The sequence below is a fragment of the Pleurodeles waltl genome, chromosome 3_1 (genome assembly GCF_031143425.1).
Source record: "Pleurodeles waltl isolate 20211129_DDA chromosome 3_1, aPleWal1.hap1.20221129, whole genome shotgun sequence".
NCBI classification, from domain to species: domain Eukaryota; kingdom Metazoa; phylum Chordata; class Amphibia; order Caudata; family Salamandridae; genus Pleurodeles; species Pleurodeles waltl.
In genome coordinates, this window is record NC_090440.1 from 1,093,483,983 (window position 1) to 1,093,497,880 (window position 13,898).

At 42.1% G+C, this 13,898-nt stretch overlaps 1 protein-coding gene across 4 annotated transcripts in view; it reads left to right on the top strand.

Moving 5' to 3' along the window:
* The window catches only part of TTC12 (tetratricopeptide repeat domain 12), a 282,909-nt gene that overhangs the window by 22,341 nt on the left and 246,670 nt on the right, over positions 1–13,898 (top strand). The window lies entirely within an intron of this gene.

Genomic DNA, 13,898 nt, shown 5'->3' on the forward strand with positions numbered 1-13,898 from the left:
CACACTCAACTATCTCCACTGCTACCTTGCATTAAGTCTGTCACACAAGGTCCTCCTGTTCTCACATATTATTTGCACAGAGTCTTTGCTTGAGAGGGAGACTGCTTGACATTTTTCTTTTAATAAGGCACTGACATTTGGGTAGTCTTAGTTGGATGTTAGAGTGAGTTGAATGCTGAGAACTGTGTGCTATCTGTAGTTTTGGATCCTGGCAAGGTCAGCTCATTCTGGCATTCTTTCAAGATCTAGAAAATGAGGGCCATTTTCTGAAGTGGATATTGACAATCCTATTTAAAATTGTACTTTGTAAAGTAGATTTGAAGACATATCTATTTTAATGGTATAGTCTGTTGGTTTTCCGCTAGTGCAAGGTGTCTGAGGGTGCTAGCGCTAAAAAGCACGATTCAAGATTAAATAAATTGAACATTTGTCTAGCACTGGTTGTAGGAGACTGGCCTGGTTTGTAGTGGGTACCTTGGGTACTTACATCTTACACCAGGTCCAGTTATCCGTTGTTAGTGAATGTAGTAGTGTTCTAGCAGCTTAGGCTGATAGAGGTAGCTTTAGCAGAGCAGCTTAGGCTGAACTAGGAGACATGCAAAGCTCATGCAATACCACTTATAGCTACACAGTACTTATGCACAAGTAAAGACAATACTCTGTGTTACCAAAAATAAAGGTATTTATTTGGGTGACACACTACCAAAAATATCTTAGAGACAATACTCCTATTGGAGGTAAGTATTATACACAATATATGCACTAGACACCAAAATTAGACAAGTAAATATTCACAGAACAATGCAAATAGTAGGAAATCCTATAGAATGCAATGGGAGAAAATAGGTCTAGGGGCAACACAAACCATATACTACAAAAGTGGAATGTGAATCACAAATTCCCCCCTAGGCAAGTGTAGTGTATGCAGAATCTCTGGGAGAGTAAGAATACAGTAAAGGTAAGTAAATTACCCCACCCAGAGCCCAGAAAAGCAGGAGTAAAGTACTGCAAGTTTCCTTAGGACACACTACAGTTCGTTTTGGGGATTTTGCAGCAGTCAACCAAGTCTGCAAAGAACAACTGTTGGATTATTGGACCTGAAGACCTGCAAAGGAAGGAGACCAAGTCCAGAAGTCGAAAGAAGTTCCAGGAAGGACAGGAGCCCCTGCCAACCCAGAAGAGGGTGCAGAAGAAGAGTCCCAGGTTAGTAGAAGACTGCAGAAATGCACGATAGGAAGATGCCAGTGGGTTCCTGCATAATGCAAAAGATGTCCCATGGTGTGAAGATCGTTGCAGACGAGATTTTGTGTTGGAAGGCGCCAACAAGTCTTGGCTACGACAACAGTGTGTTTTTCATCAAAATGGCACTGGATGGACCCAGGAGGGATCTGTGGGCCTCAACTCTCTGTGAGGAGGACGAGGGGACTCTCAGCACTTTAGAGAGCCCTCAGGCTGCCAGCCAGCAACCCCAGAAGCCGCAGGATCCTGGTTCAAAGGAGGTGCAAAATGCGGTTGATGCAGCACAACAACAGAAGGTCCCATGCCGCCGGAGAACAACTCAGCGAGTTATGCATCGCAGGGTGGAGTGCTGGGGACTTGGGCCAGGCTGTGCACAAATGAATTTTGCAAAGAGTGCACAGAGGCCTCAGGAGGCGAAGAAGACACAATACACAGGGGTACCGTTGTTCTCTGGGAAGGCAAGGTCCTACCTCCTCTAAATTGCGTCAGCAGGACCTCAGGACAGTCTATGTCGATGATGTCCACCCTCTGTGTCCTTAGGAGCATGCTTGTTGCCGTGAGAGGAGTCCCAGCGTACTGGTTGTCGCCTTGGAAGGTGCCTGCTTGGAGCAAGGGAGTGACTCCATCACTCCACGGGGGATGTCTTCGGTCCTTCTGGTGCAGGATGAAGACAGGGAGTCCCCAGAGCATGCACACCATAGAAACTGTTACAGTTGCTGACTCGAAGCTGAGGTTGCTGAAGAAAAGTGTCTCTTGTAGACACTTTGTTGCAGTTACAGCGTTTCTTGGAGCAGGCTGCGGTTGCTCCGAGGTCAGAAAAGTCTGAAGTTGTTGCAGAGGATTCCTGAAGGAAACGTGCAAGCAGAATCTGAAAAGAACCCACAGGAGAGACCCTAAATAGCCCTGAGAGGGGGATTGGCTACCTTATCAGCTAAGGACCTATCAGGAGGTGTCTCTGACGTCACCTGCTGGCACTGGCCACTCAGAGGCCTCCAGAGTGCCCTCACACCTTGCAAAGCAAGATGGCTGAAGTCTGGGACACACTGGTGGAGCTCTGGGCACCACCCCTGGGGTGGTGATGGACAGGGGAGTGGTCACTCACCTTTCCTTTGTCCAGTTTCCCGCCAGAGCATGGGAGAAGGGGTCCCTGAACTGGTGTAGACTGGTTTATGCAAGGAGGGCACCATCTGTGCCCTTCAAAGCATTTCCAGAGGCTGGGGGAAGCTACCCCTCCCCATCCTGTAACACCTATTTCCAAAGGGAGAGGGTGTAACACCCTGCTCTCAGAGGAAATGCTTTGTTCTGCCTTACTGGGACTGGGCTGCCCAGACCTCTGGAGGGCAGAACTATGCCTGTGAGGTGGCAGCAGCTGTAGCTGCAGTGCAAGCCACAGAGAGCTGGTTTGGCAGTACTGGGGGTCCATGGTGGAGCCACCAGGATGCATGGAATTTGCTCCGCAATACCAGATTTGTAATGGGGGACAATTCTATGATCTTAGACATGTTACATGGCCATATTTGGAGTTACCATTGTGAAGCTACATATAGGTATAGACCTATATGTAGTGCACGTGTGTTATGGTGTCCCCACACTCACAAAGTCCGGGGAGATGGCCCTGAACTATGTGGGGGCACCTTTGCTAGTGCAAGGGTGCCCTCACACTTAGTAACTTTGCACCTAACCTTCAGCAAGTGAAGGTTAGACATATAGGTGACTTATATGTTACTTAAGTGCAGTGAAAATGGCTGTGAAATAACGTGTGTTATTTCATTCAGGCTGCAGTGGCAGTCCTGTGTAAAGATTTGTCTCAGCTCGCTATGGGTGGCAAAAGAAATGCTGCAGCCTATATGGATCTCCTGGAACCCCAATGCCCTGGGTACCTAGGTACCATATACTAGGGATGTATAAGGGGGGGGAGGTCCAGTGTGCCAATTGAAATTGGTAAATGAAGTCACTGGCCTACAGTGACAAATATAAAAGCAGAGAGAGAATAAGCACTGAGGTTCTGGTTAGCAGAGCCTCTGTGACACAGTTAGGCACTACACAGGCATACACATTAGGCCACAAACTATGAGCACTGGGGTCCTGGCTAGCAGGGTCCCAGTGAGACAGGCAAAACATACTGACATACAGGTTTTTATCTATGAGCACTGGGGTGCTGGCTACCAGGATCCCAGTGACACAGTAAAAACACACTGACACTCACAAACAGGCCAAAAGTAGGGGTAACCATGCTAGAAAGAGGCTACTTTCCTACACTGGTCTCTTATACCCTAGGAGTATCACTTATTCAGCTATGTGAGAGTTACTTTGTATGTCTTGGAAAAAGGGAAGGCTGGGTTGGCCATGCTGGGGATTCCAATGTAAGAACTGCAGGTAACTCACAAAATCTATACAGTGAATGGGTAATTCACTGAGTTCTCTAGAAGGCTGTCCCCGAACATATTTCTCTGTGTTGTGAGAGATATTAATTAACCAATTCAAAATTCCAACATTGATATCTCAAATAGCTTTATGGCTGGATCTCTGTTCGTGTCTTCCCCAAATGTTTGGATTGGAAAGTTTGTTTTATAAAAAGTTAAGAAAAAACAGTGATCTGCCATGACATTTTAACCTTTATTTCCAGGTTTTAGCAGCTGTAGGTGTTTTGTCTGAAGTAGAACAATTTCCAGCATTTTTATAGCTTTGATAGCGTGTACAGTCAGACCCTTGTACATTTATGCACCAGCCTGTCTTCCTCAGAGTTGTCAGACCAAGAGTGACTGCAGCTGACTCACAAAATCTATACAGTGAATGGGTAATTCACTGAGTTCTCTAGCAGGCTGCCCCCGAACATTTTCCCGTGCTGTGAGAGATATTAATTAACCAATTCAACATTCTGAAAAGACATCTTATCAGATGCAGACTAATAACGTTTTCCTGCAGCGGATTGCACTTGTTCTTGGTCAGAGCATTTCTGGTGTAGGTTTAAGGGATGATTATGCTATTAGCTTACTTGTATACAAATACACTGAAATCACAATTTATTTTAGTTGACTATGGCATGTTTGTATTGTATAACATTTTGTTTATTTTGTCTTTGGGTTGTGATCTTTCATTGCGGTTTGCACCTAGATTAACAATAATGAAACCATAAGATGCCTTTTAGTAATAAGCAGTGGCAGCCCATCCTTTAGGGCGGAGGGGCCACGCCCCCCCCACCTTTTGCCCCCCATGAAGAGTGTCTGTCAGGCTGAACAAAGGTCAGCCTGACAGACAATCTTCATGTTCAGGTCAGGCAGCCAGGAGCAGACATGCGCGATTTGCGCAGACTCCTGGCTGCCTGAGCTGAACTTTGCTGGGCTGAGGAAGTCACAGCTCCTATGGGCGTGACCTCCTCGGCTCAGCAAAGGTGCCTCGAGGCCCTCCCCTGGGTGACGAGGAAAGCGTCACCAATTGACACTCTTCCTGGGCGCCTCAGTTTAAGCCCTGAAGTGCCCAGGGCGAGTGTCAATCAGTGACACTTAGTCACAGAGTGGGGTGGGGTCAGCAGTCTCACTGACCCCATCCCACTCTGTGAGGAGGCTGGGACTGCTGCCTTCCCTCATTGGCTGACCTAAGGTCAGCCAATGAGGGAAGGCAGCAGTCCCAACCCTCCTGGGACCTGGAGGCAGAAGGTAAGTGTGTGTGTGTGTGTGTGTGTATGTGTGTGATGTTTCAAATTGAATGTTTGGTGCGTGCATGCATGCTTGAATGGTATGAATGTCGTTAATGGATGTGCGTGTGTGTGTGTGTGTGTGTGAAAGAATGAGTGTGTGTGATGTTTTAAAAAGAATGTTTGGTGTGTGCGTGCATGTTTGAATGGTATGAGTGTTGTTAATGGATGTGCGGGCGTGTCTGTGTGTGGAAGAATGAGTGTGTGTGTGTGTGTGCGTGTGCCCCGCCCGCCCCCCTCCCTCCTAAAGCTGCTGGCCGCCACTGGTAATAAGTTATATCTCAGAAGAGAAATAGATACCAAAGCAGGGAAGATGTTCTGGCGTTAGGCACTGGTCCCTAACAAGAATTCATAGTCTTGGAAAGTGGTGAACACTGATACTTAAACTGAAGTGCAGCAGCCTTACATCTGGCTAACAGCAGCCAGGTATGGCGCTATATGGTTGTGCGGTCCTCTGCAGGCAGACAGGTGCTCATGAGCCATGAACCAAGATGCCACTGCATCTGATTTCTCCCAGGTCTGCTATCTCATCATGTGCTTTCTCTTCTTCACCTTCCATGCTGCCTAATGACTCACTCACTCTCACTCTCACTCTCTCTCTCTCTCTCTCTCTCTCTCTCTCTCTCTCTCTCATATATGGCCACGGGATCCAGCCAAATCATAGATACTCTTCCGGATCGGCTGCAATAACTCATGAAACAAAATGGCTTCAGGTATCCTCTAAAAATATTTCCCCTGGCTTTTCCCTTCACTAACGTCCAAGGCTTTAAGATGCGCAGGTCTTGTCAGTGCTCATCTAAGGAAGCAATTTAAAATAGTCTTAAAAAGGGGTCTGAAATAGGTCCCTATCAGGCCCTTTACTCATATTCTTTACTGCCAGAAACATGGAGCGATTTTTCCACAATGAGTGTAAAAAAGTAAACTCTTAAGGAAATCCTAATCAGCAATGCTTTTCCTATTTGCGTTCTATTTTTATGTTCTATTTCCTATGAATATTTTCTTTTTTGAGATGCATTTCCGTAGTTTTGTTTTGCATGCAACATAGGAGTTCTGTATAGAGCATACTTTAAATTCTAGGTTTTTGTGTGAGCTCAGGGCGTGGATGATGTTCATGTCGGGGTACTGTCAAGAGCTATGAAGTTCATGCTGAAAGAAGTGCACATTTCTCACAGCGCCAGTCAGTGAGTCTTACAATGTAATAACTGACAGTTATAATTACAATTCTATGTGGAAGTGTTTGGAGGAGGTATACACGGCTGTTTAAATATTCACAAAGGAAAAGAAAATGCTGAGGGAGGTGGGTGAAAAAGGAGAGAATGGAGAGGGATGAAAGACATAAGCAAGTACATGCATAAGGGCAGAGTGAAGCGACTGCAATAGGGAGGAGAAAATGATAGGAGATAAAGATAGAGGGATTTCAAAAAGGTAGATATGGGGAGAAAAAGAGTGTAAGTAACTAACTTAGATTGAGAGATTGTGAAGAAAAGTGACGGCATGAGAGAACCAGAGTGATTAAGACACACAGAGGTCTATTCTCCCTTCCATATAATTTTGTGGTGCGTAATTCACAGTTTATATTTTCAGATTTCAAACATTTTAATTTGTAAGTTTTCACAGCAGAATATTTAATTGTTGTAACTCACTCATGTGGTGTTAAATTCAAATAATTACTAACAAGTTGGCAATATCAATAAGTCTGTTTTGTTTTAGGTATAGTGTTTGATCAGAGATTCTCGCAAAACTGTTTATGTGGTAAGCTGCATCAAGCACAAGATTCTATTTTTTTAAGCATTGCCCCTAATTACGCGGGCGGAGCCTCTTCTAAAGCATTCCCAGGTATATTTATTTTCAGACCTCTCCTTTTTCTGCCCATGTTAATGGATGCCCACCCCAGTTGCCTCCACCTGTAATTTGAAAGTCTTGCTTTTAGTTATTAATTGTTTAGTGTACACTGTTTCGCTGATGACTAGAGGCAAGATTTGTTCACCTAAACACATATTTGAATCTAGCTATGAAAACCGGGAATGTGCTGTTCAGTTTTGAACATGGAATGTATGCCATATGTGGGAGGTGCACTCTTGCACATAGGGTGCAGGTTCATGCACTGTTCTTCTGTCAGAAGCTGTACATTTTGAGTTGATCGTATGATTGAGGTCAGTGTCTGTGGAGAACTTGCTCATATTTCCTATGCAGAAACCAACAATTTGCATGGAGTTGTGATTAATTCCTTAGTAACACTGTGGACAATCTGTTTATTAGCTACTTCGAAATTTATACCCAAAAGTGATATATGAAAGGTCTGCTCTATCAGTTGATGCTGTCTTCCTGTTTCTCTCTCTAGGGAGCATTGTAGTAATCGTTTACCCTCACTGTTGGGCTCCTGAAGAATCATCCAAGTATGCCAAGTAGAAATTAGAGAGGTGTTTACATATCTTTACTCTGACCCCCCCACCTTCAATTTTTATCCCTCAAGACATAAAACCCCAGTTACTTGGGGTATTTTACCCGAGTTACAGTTTAGTCTGGAGGAGACGGTGATTGCCATTGAAGCAATCAAGCCAGGAAAAGCCCCCGGTTTGGATAAGATCCCGGGGATTTGTTCAAACATAGCATAGAAATCTGGGCACCTTATCTAAACCTTCTAAGTAACGCTATAGCAAGGGGAGGCCTAATGCCCGAGACATGGACAGGGGCAGAAATAATCCCAATCCACAAAAAAGGATCCAGGGAAGACCCAGGGAACTATAGACCAATTAGCCTCATAGACGTCACACAAAAAATGTATGCTAGACAGATCCTGAATAGAATCAATACCTGGATAGAAGAGAACAGCATAATGTCTATATACCAAGCAGGCTTTAGACAACAGACCAGTACAGTTGACCAGGCCTTTAGGCTATTGACAATAATATGGAAATACACTAGACTAAAGAAAGGCCACCTGTATATCGCGTTTGTGGACCTGCGCGCAGCCTTTGATCTGGTGCCGAGAGACTCCTTGTGGGCAGCATTAGGAAAACAGGGCATGCCAGGGAACCTCCTGGGCCAGCTGGAGAGGCTACATGAAAATACATTCGCAAAGGTCCGGTGGGGGCCAAAAGGAGAGTTGACAGACCCAATACCTATCAAGAGGGGGGTGAGACAGGGCTGTGTGCTCGCCCCAACACTTTTCTCATTATACATCAATGATCTGGTTCAACATCTGAAACAAAGTAACCACGACTCACCAAGATTGAATGATGATCCAGTCCCCGCCCTCCTTTTTGCAGATGACACCATCCTATTGTCTCAAACTCCAATGGGCCTGCAAACTCTACTAGATAAATTCAGTGAGTATTGCAGCTTGAAGGGGTTAGAAATAAATGCAAACAAGACTAAGGGGGTTATTCTAACTTTGGAGGAGTGTTAATCCGTCCCAAAAGTGACGGTAAAGTGACGGATATACCACCAGCCGTATTACGAGTTCCATAGGATATAATGGACTCGTAATACGGCTGGTGGTAAATCCGTCACTTTTCCGTCACTTTTGGGACGGATTAACACCTCCTCCAAAGTTAGAATAACCCCCTAAATACTTAACTGTTAACCCTCACAAAGCACTCAAGAGCAACATTTGGATTAGAGGGCAGGCACTGGAACGAGTTAAAAATTTCAACTACCTAGGGATACTGCTTGATGCCAAATTGTCATGGGCGCCGCACAGCAACAAAGCTGCTATTTTCTTAACTCATAGCTCCATGGCAATTAGTAAAAATTACAAATGTTCAAGGTCGAGCACTGTGTCACCAGTATTCGAGATCTATAGGTGCAAAGCACAGGCCGCTGCTCTGTATGGCACAGAACTCTGGGGATTCACAAAACTAACTCCATTGGCCATTCAGGAAAATAATTTCATGAGGGGGGTATTGGGCCTCCCTCCTTCCACTCCGTTGATTCCCTTAGCCTATGACACTAATATGAAACAAATAGGCAAATTGGCAGCCCTGAGGCCCCTGCTCTACTGGTGTAGACTTTGGACAACCCCTGAACTGATCCAATACAGGCAAGCATTAATTGAAATCATGGGCTTGGACAAGACTATTTCCCTCCCGTGGCTTCATTATATCAGGCAAAGCTTTTACAATTTAGGGCTGAAATTCTATTGGGATGAACCGCATATACTCACAACCCAATCAAAGATCCGACTAAAGCAAGTATTTTGGGACTTCATCTTTAATAGCCCTTTTCATAGCAAGGATTCAGGTAGACTAACCTTAAGTTTTCTGGATTTTAAACCACTACCGAGCGCTGAGGAATGGATCGATACTATTCAACCTAGACGAGCAAAAGTTTTATTTATGAAGTATCGATATGGGATTCTCCAGGTCAAGGCTTTTACCTTTAAATGGGGCCTCCTGAATGGGAGTAATCATGAGGCGACCTGCGAGCTATGTAACATGGAGACACCAGAAACGACGGATCATGTCCTTTTAAATTGCATTGCCTACGATAAACTAAGGAAGAAATGGATCCGACCCATCTGCAGGAACGGTGGAATCAGGAACTACAATGAAGCTGCCAGATTCTTGAGATCCAGCTCGATACCATATGTTGTTTTTGGTCTAAGCCGGTTCTTAATAGCAATTTCATTCATCAGAGACAAGGCGGGCCTGAGGTTGTAGGCGCTTTAATTCAGGCAAAACTCCCAAAGTCAACCTATGGTCCTGAAATCGATAATTGGGAGTCACCCTCTGCAATTCAATGGCATTGGGACCTACAATCAGCCAAGGATATATCTAGCCCAGGGGACATTGTCTATGCCTGGGAGGACCGTAGTTACTGGGAGGTTGATTAAGTTACCTAGAATGGTCATTGTCACTTATGAAACTTGTTCCTGGATTCTGATATTTATTTACTTTTATCCCAAAAAATCTCCTCTTAGTTAGGCAAACAATTGCCTGATGGCACAGGAGGTAAATTTTATGGGTCTTACAAATGAAATACTGTAATCGACCTTTATTTACTGTTTTTAAGACCAACATCAGATAACTTGTTTCTAGTAGTTAAGTGAATATTAGCTGCTGCTAGAACAATGTGCCTTTTTGCATTACTTGATCGTATATGACCTCTAAGTAATATAGGCACGCAAGAAAGAAAGGAATCGTTGGGCCCTAGGGACTGTTAATCATCTCTTAAAAATTAGTCAAATAACCCCTCACGTGATGATGGTATCTATATTGCTAAGATTGTAGAGGCAACTTGAACCTACTGGAGGCAAATAATCATTCAAAAGCATATATCCTATTTTCATAATGGTCACTTTTTGAGCTAGTCCATAGTTAATGCTATTACTAGTGAGATAGCAATTTTAACTGTTTTTTGTATAAAGGTTTATATTTTAGGGGTATTTTATAAAATGTTATAATATTTATATGGTGATTTGCATGATGATGTGTACTGTATATTTTATAGTGTTTTATTGATTAATTGTTGATTTTTAATAACATTTATACCCATAACTTGCCTATTTGTATTGTATGGCCCTGAGGGAGCTCTGGTCTCGATCTGTTTTTAGTGTTTTTTTGTCTTTTTTCTCTTAAAAAGTGTCTTTGTTCCTTTTAGAAATGTAAGAATTTTGTCAGTATGCTTTTATGGTATTGTTTTACCGAAATAAAGCTGAAACTAATATTTTAATCAGATGTCAGATGCAAGAGTCCCTCGACACGTCCCACACTCCTGACTCCAGATCATCAACTGCCGAAATGGTCATTCATCTAGGATCGGACCACACAGTGAGTTGCAAGAACTCAAGCACCCTCTCAACATATCAGTACACAACAGAGTAAGATGAGTTCAACAAGAATAGCATCAAGATACAACATCTCCCCCTTTAATAACAAACAACAATTAAAAAACTACATTACAAAATCTTGTAAATATACAGACTTTTTGGATACACATCAAGTGCATGTCAAAATCTGAGAATCCATTAAAGTATTATCTTGGTCTGTATCCAGCAGTTGAGAACGCATGCAGATGCCTGTATCCGCTTGCAAAACATCTTGTTGACAATGCTGATCCCTTAAGTTCAGGTTTGGTTGTAAAGAATTCTTTGTAAAATGGTCACCCAACAACTCTGATAATTTGGAACAGAAACATTTATTTTACTTGACCCATCCACATTAACACACACCTGAGCAGAAGCTTTGCCATCACACTCTACATCAAAAAACATATGAAGTGTTCCTCACAATTTGTCCTTAACGATGTTGCTTTGAAAATCTTACAATAAAATCAGATTGCATTTCAACCATTATCTCCCAGCTTTATAAAACTTTGTGTGACATAAACCACTTTATAGGGTCCAGAAAAAAAATCAGATTTACATCTTGTAGAATTTATATCTTTTAACTGTAACGCCTGACCCCACACTAATGTTTTTGCAAACATCTATGTGCTTGCTATCATTGTTACTTTTCATTTTCTCTTGTTCCTCTTTCACTTTCTCAACCATTCTCTCATAGTTTAACATCAGGGTTTCCGTAGAAACTTTACATCCTAACCATTCTGAAACCCGCATTGTTCTGGCCATCCTACCTCTCAATACAACAAAAGAAAGCACCACAGAAGTACTGTGTGGAGTATTATAAGCAAATACTTTTTTCTGCAAAAAATCAACAACATCCACTCCACTTGTAACATTGGATTGTATTTCTACTTTCAACTGACTGTTAGCTCTCTCAATTTCTCCATTGGAGTGTGAACTATACACAGGCACAGAACAATGTTTTATACATTTGTCTTGTAAAAATGTCTTCATTTTGTGAGGCACCAGCTGTACACCATTGTCTGTAACTAATTCAACTGGTAAACCTTCCGAAGCAAATATTGTATTAAAAAATGATATGGCCACATCAGTGCACGTGTTCTCAACAAAATCGTAGTACACCCATTTAGACAAATGTTCTATGAGCACAATCAAGTATCTCATGTGGCTCAGTAATTGATTATTAGGCCCGATGAAATCCAAAGCAAGCTTATACCAAGCCTATTCCGGTAGGAGAACTCGAGACAGAGGAACATACTTTAGTTTCCAATGTGTGTTGTATAATAAACATTTCTAAAACAACTCAATTAATCTATCTACCATGACATCCATAGAAGGCCACCAAAATATTATCTCACAATCCTATTAGTGGAAGTAACACCCAGAAGGCAATATTCTCAACAGACAAATCCAAAGATACATAAAAAACAATCAGAAGATTTCCTTTAAGCTGTTTACCAGCTGGCCAACCTACCTGTGCATACTGTAATACTGTTTTCATTGTATTTTCTCTTTCACAAGCCTCTAAACTCTCCTTTTCTGAGATACAATTGTGATAACCTTTCAGCATATCAATCACATAACATCCATCCTAGCAAGTACACATTCATCATCAGACACCAAACCCTCCTCATTGTAACCTTCCATTTGTAGTCTAAACAAACAATCTGCTCGAACATTGGCACTTCCAGCAATGTAACACACTTCAAAATTATACTACAGTCATTTTAATAAAATACAAATAAGTCTAGAAAAGGCAGATCTGACTCAATTTTCAACTAATAAATATGTAAGAGGAATATGATTCGTGCAAAGTAGAAAATGTGTGCCCCACAAATATGTTTAGAATTTCTCAATCCCCCACAAACACACCAAGGCTTCTCTCAGTTGTTCTCTATCTTTTTTCAGCATTACTGTGAATCCTTGACACTAACAGTCTTATTTTCTACTCCATCCATCTTTTAACATAAAACTACATCAATGGCACTGATATCTACATGAATTATACATTTACTACCAGATGCAAAGCTTTTTAATGCTGGAACATTGGTTACATTTTTTTTATGCCATCAAAAACCTCCTGTTCTTTCGGAGACAAACACATTTTTACTTCTTCCTGAGCATTCCCTCTAATGGTTCCATCAACACAGCGTAACCCTCCACAAAACGAGAATACTAATTACACAAACCAATATCAGACCTGAGTTGATCCTTATTAAATGGGCAAGTAGCATCCATCAATGCATTATTCAAATCATCTTTTGGTTTAATTTCTTCAGCTGTAATTCTGTGTCCAAGAAAATTAACAGGTTCTGTCAAAAACGTACACTTCTAACTTGAAACAGTCATGCCTCGATCTTTGAAAATTTCTAGCTCGTTATCTAAAATGCAATTGTGCTCTTGTGCACTACCAGCAAAAATACGAATATCGTCTTGGAACGCCTGTACCCACAGGAACATCTTTAAAAAAGGCAATACGTCAGCTTTTGGAAAAGACTGGCCGTGGATGCCAAACCATTTTGAAGTCTCAAGTACTTATAAGCACCAAAAGGTGTAATAAAGGTTGTTAATAACTGTAAATCCTTCTCCAAGGCCACCTGATGGTAGGCTGACCTTACACCAATGATGCTAAAATACATGGCACCTCCTAACACAGTCAAAAGCTCATGAACTTTGTGTAAAGAATGGCAGTCCACAAGAATATTCTTATTAAGCAACCTGAGGTCAGCACATAAAGGTAACCACCCACCTTTTTTAAGCAAAAACAATGGCACTCACCAATTCAGATGAATTCTTCAGTTCAATGATGCCATTGTTACACAAATCCTCCAAATGAATTTTAAGTTAGTCTCTGACACTAAATGGCACCTCCTGTACTTTATGAACAACAGGAATGGCATTCTTCTTCAAAATTATTTTATATTCGAACTATTCCACCTTCCTTACTTTATCCTCAAAAACATTTTCATATATCTGTAAGGTGTTTGTATGATTATTAGACTTCTGTGGAACAACCATGACAGGAGTCTCTGTAGCAGGCCTCAAAATACCCAACATGTATTATCCACCCATCCCATAACATCTAATAACAACATACATTTTTGTAAAAATACTCCTACCTGAAAAGTTTAAGGCGTACCCCAAAAAACCTGCTATTTC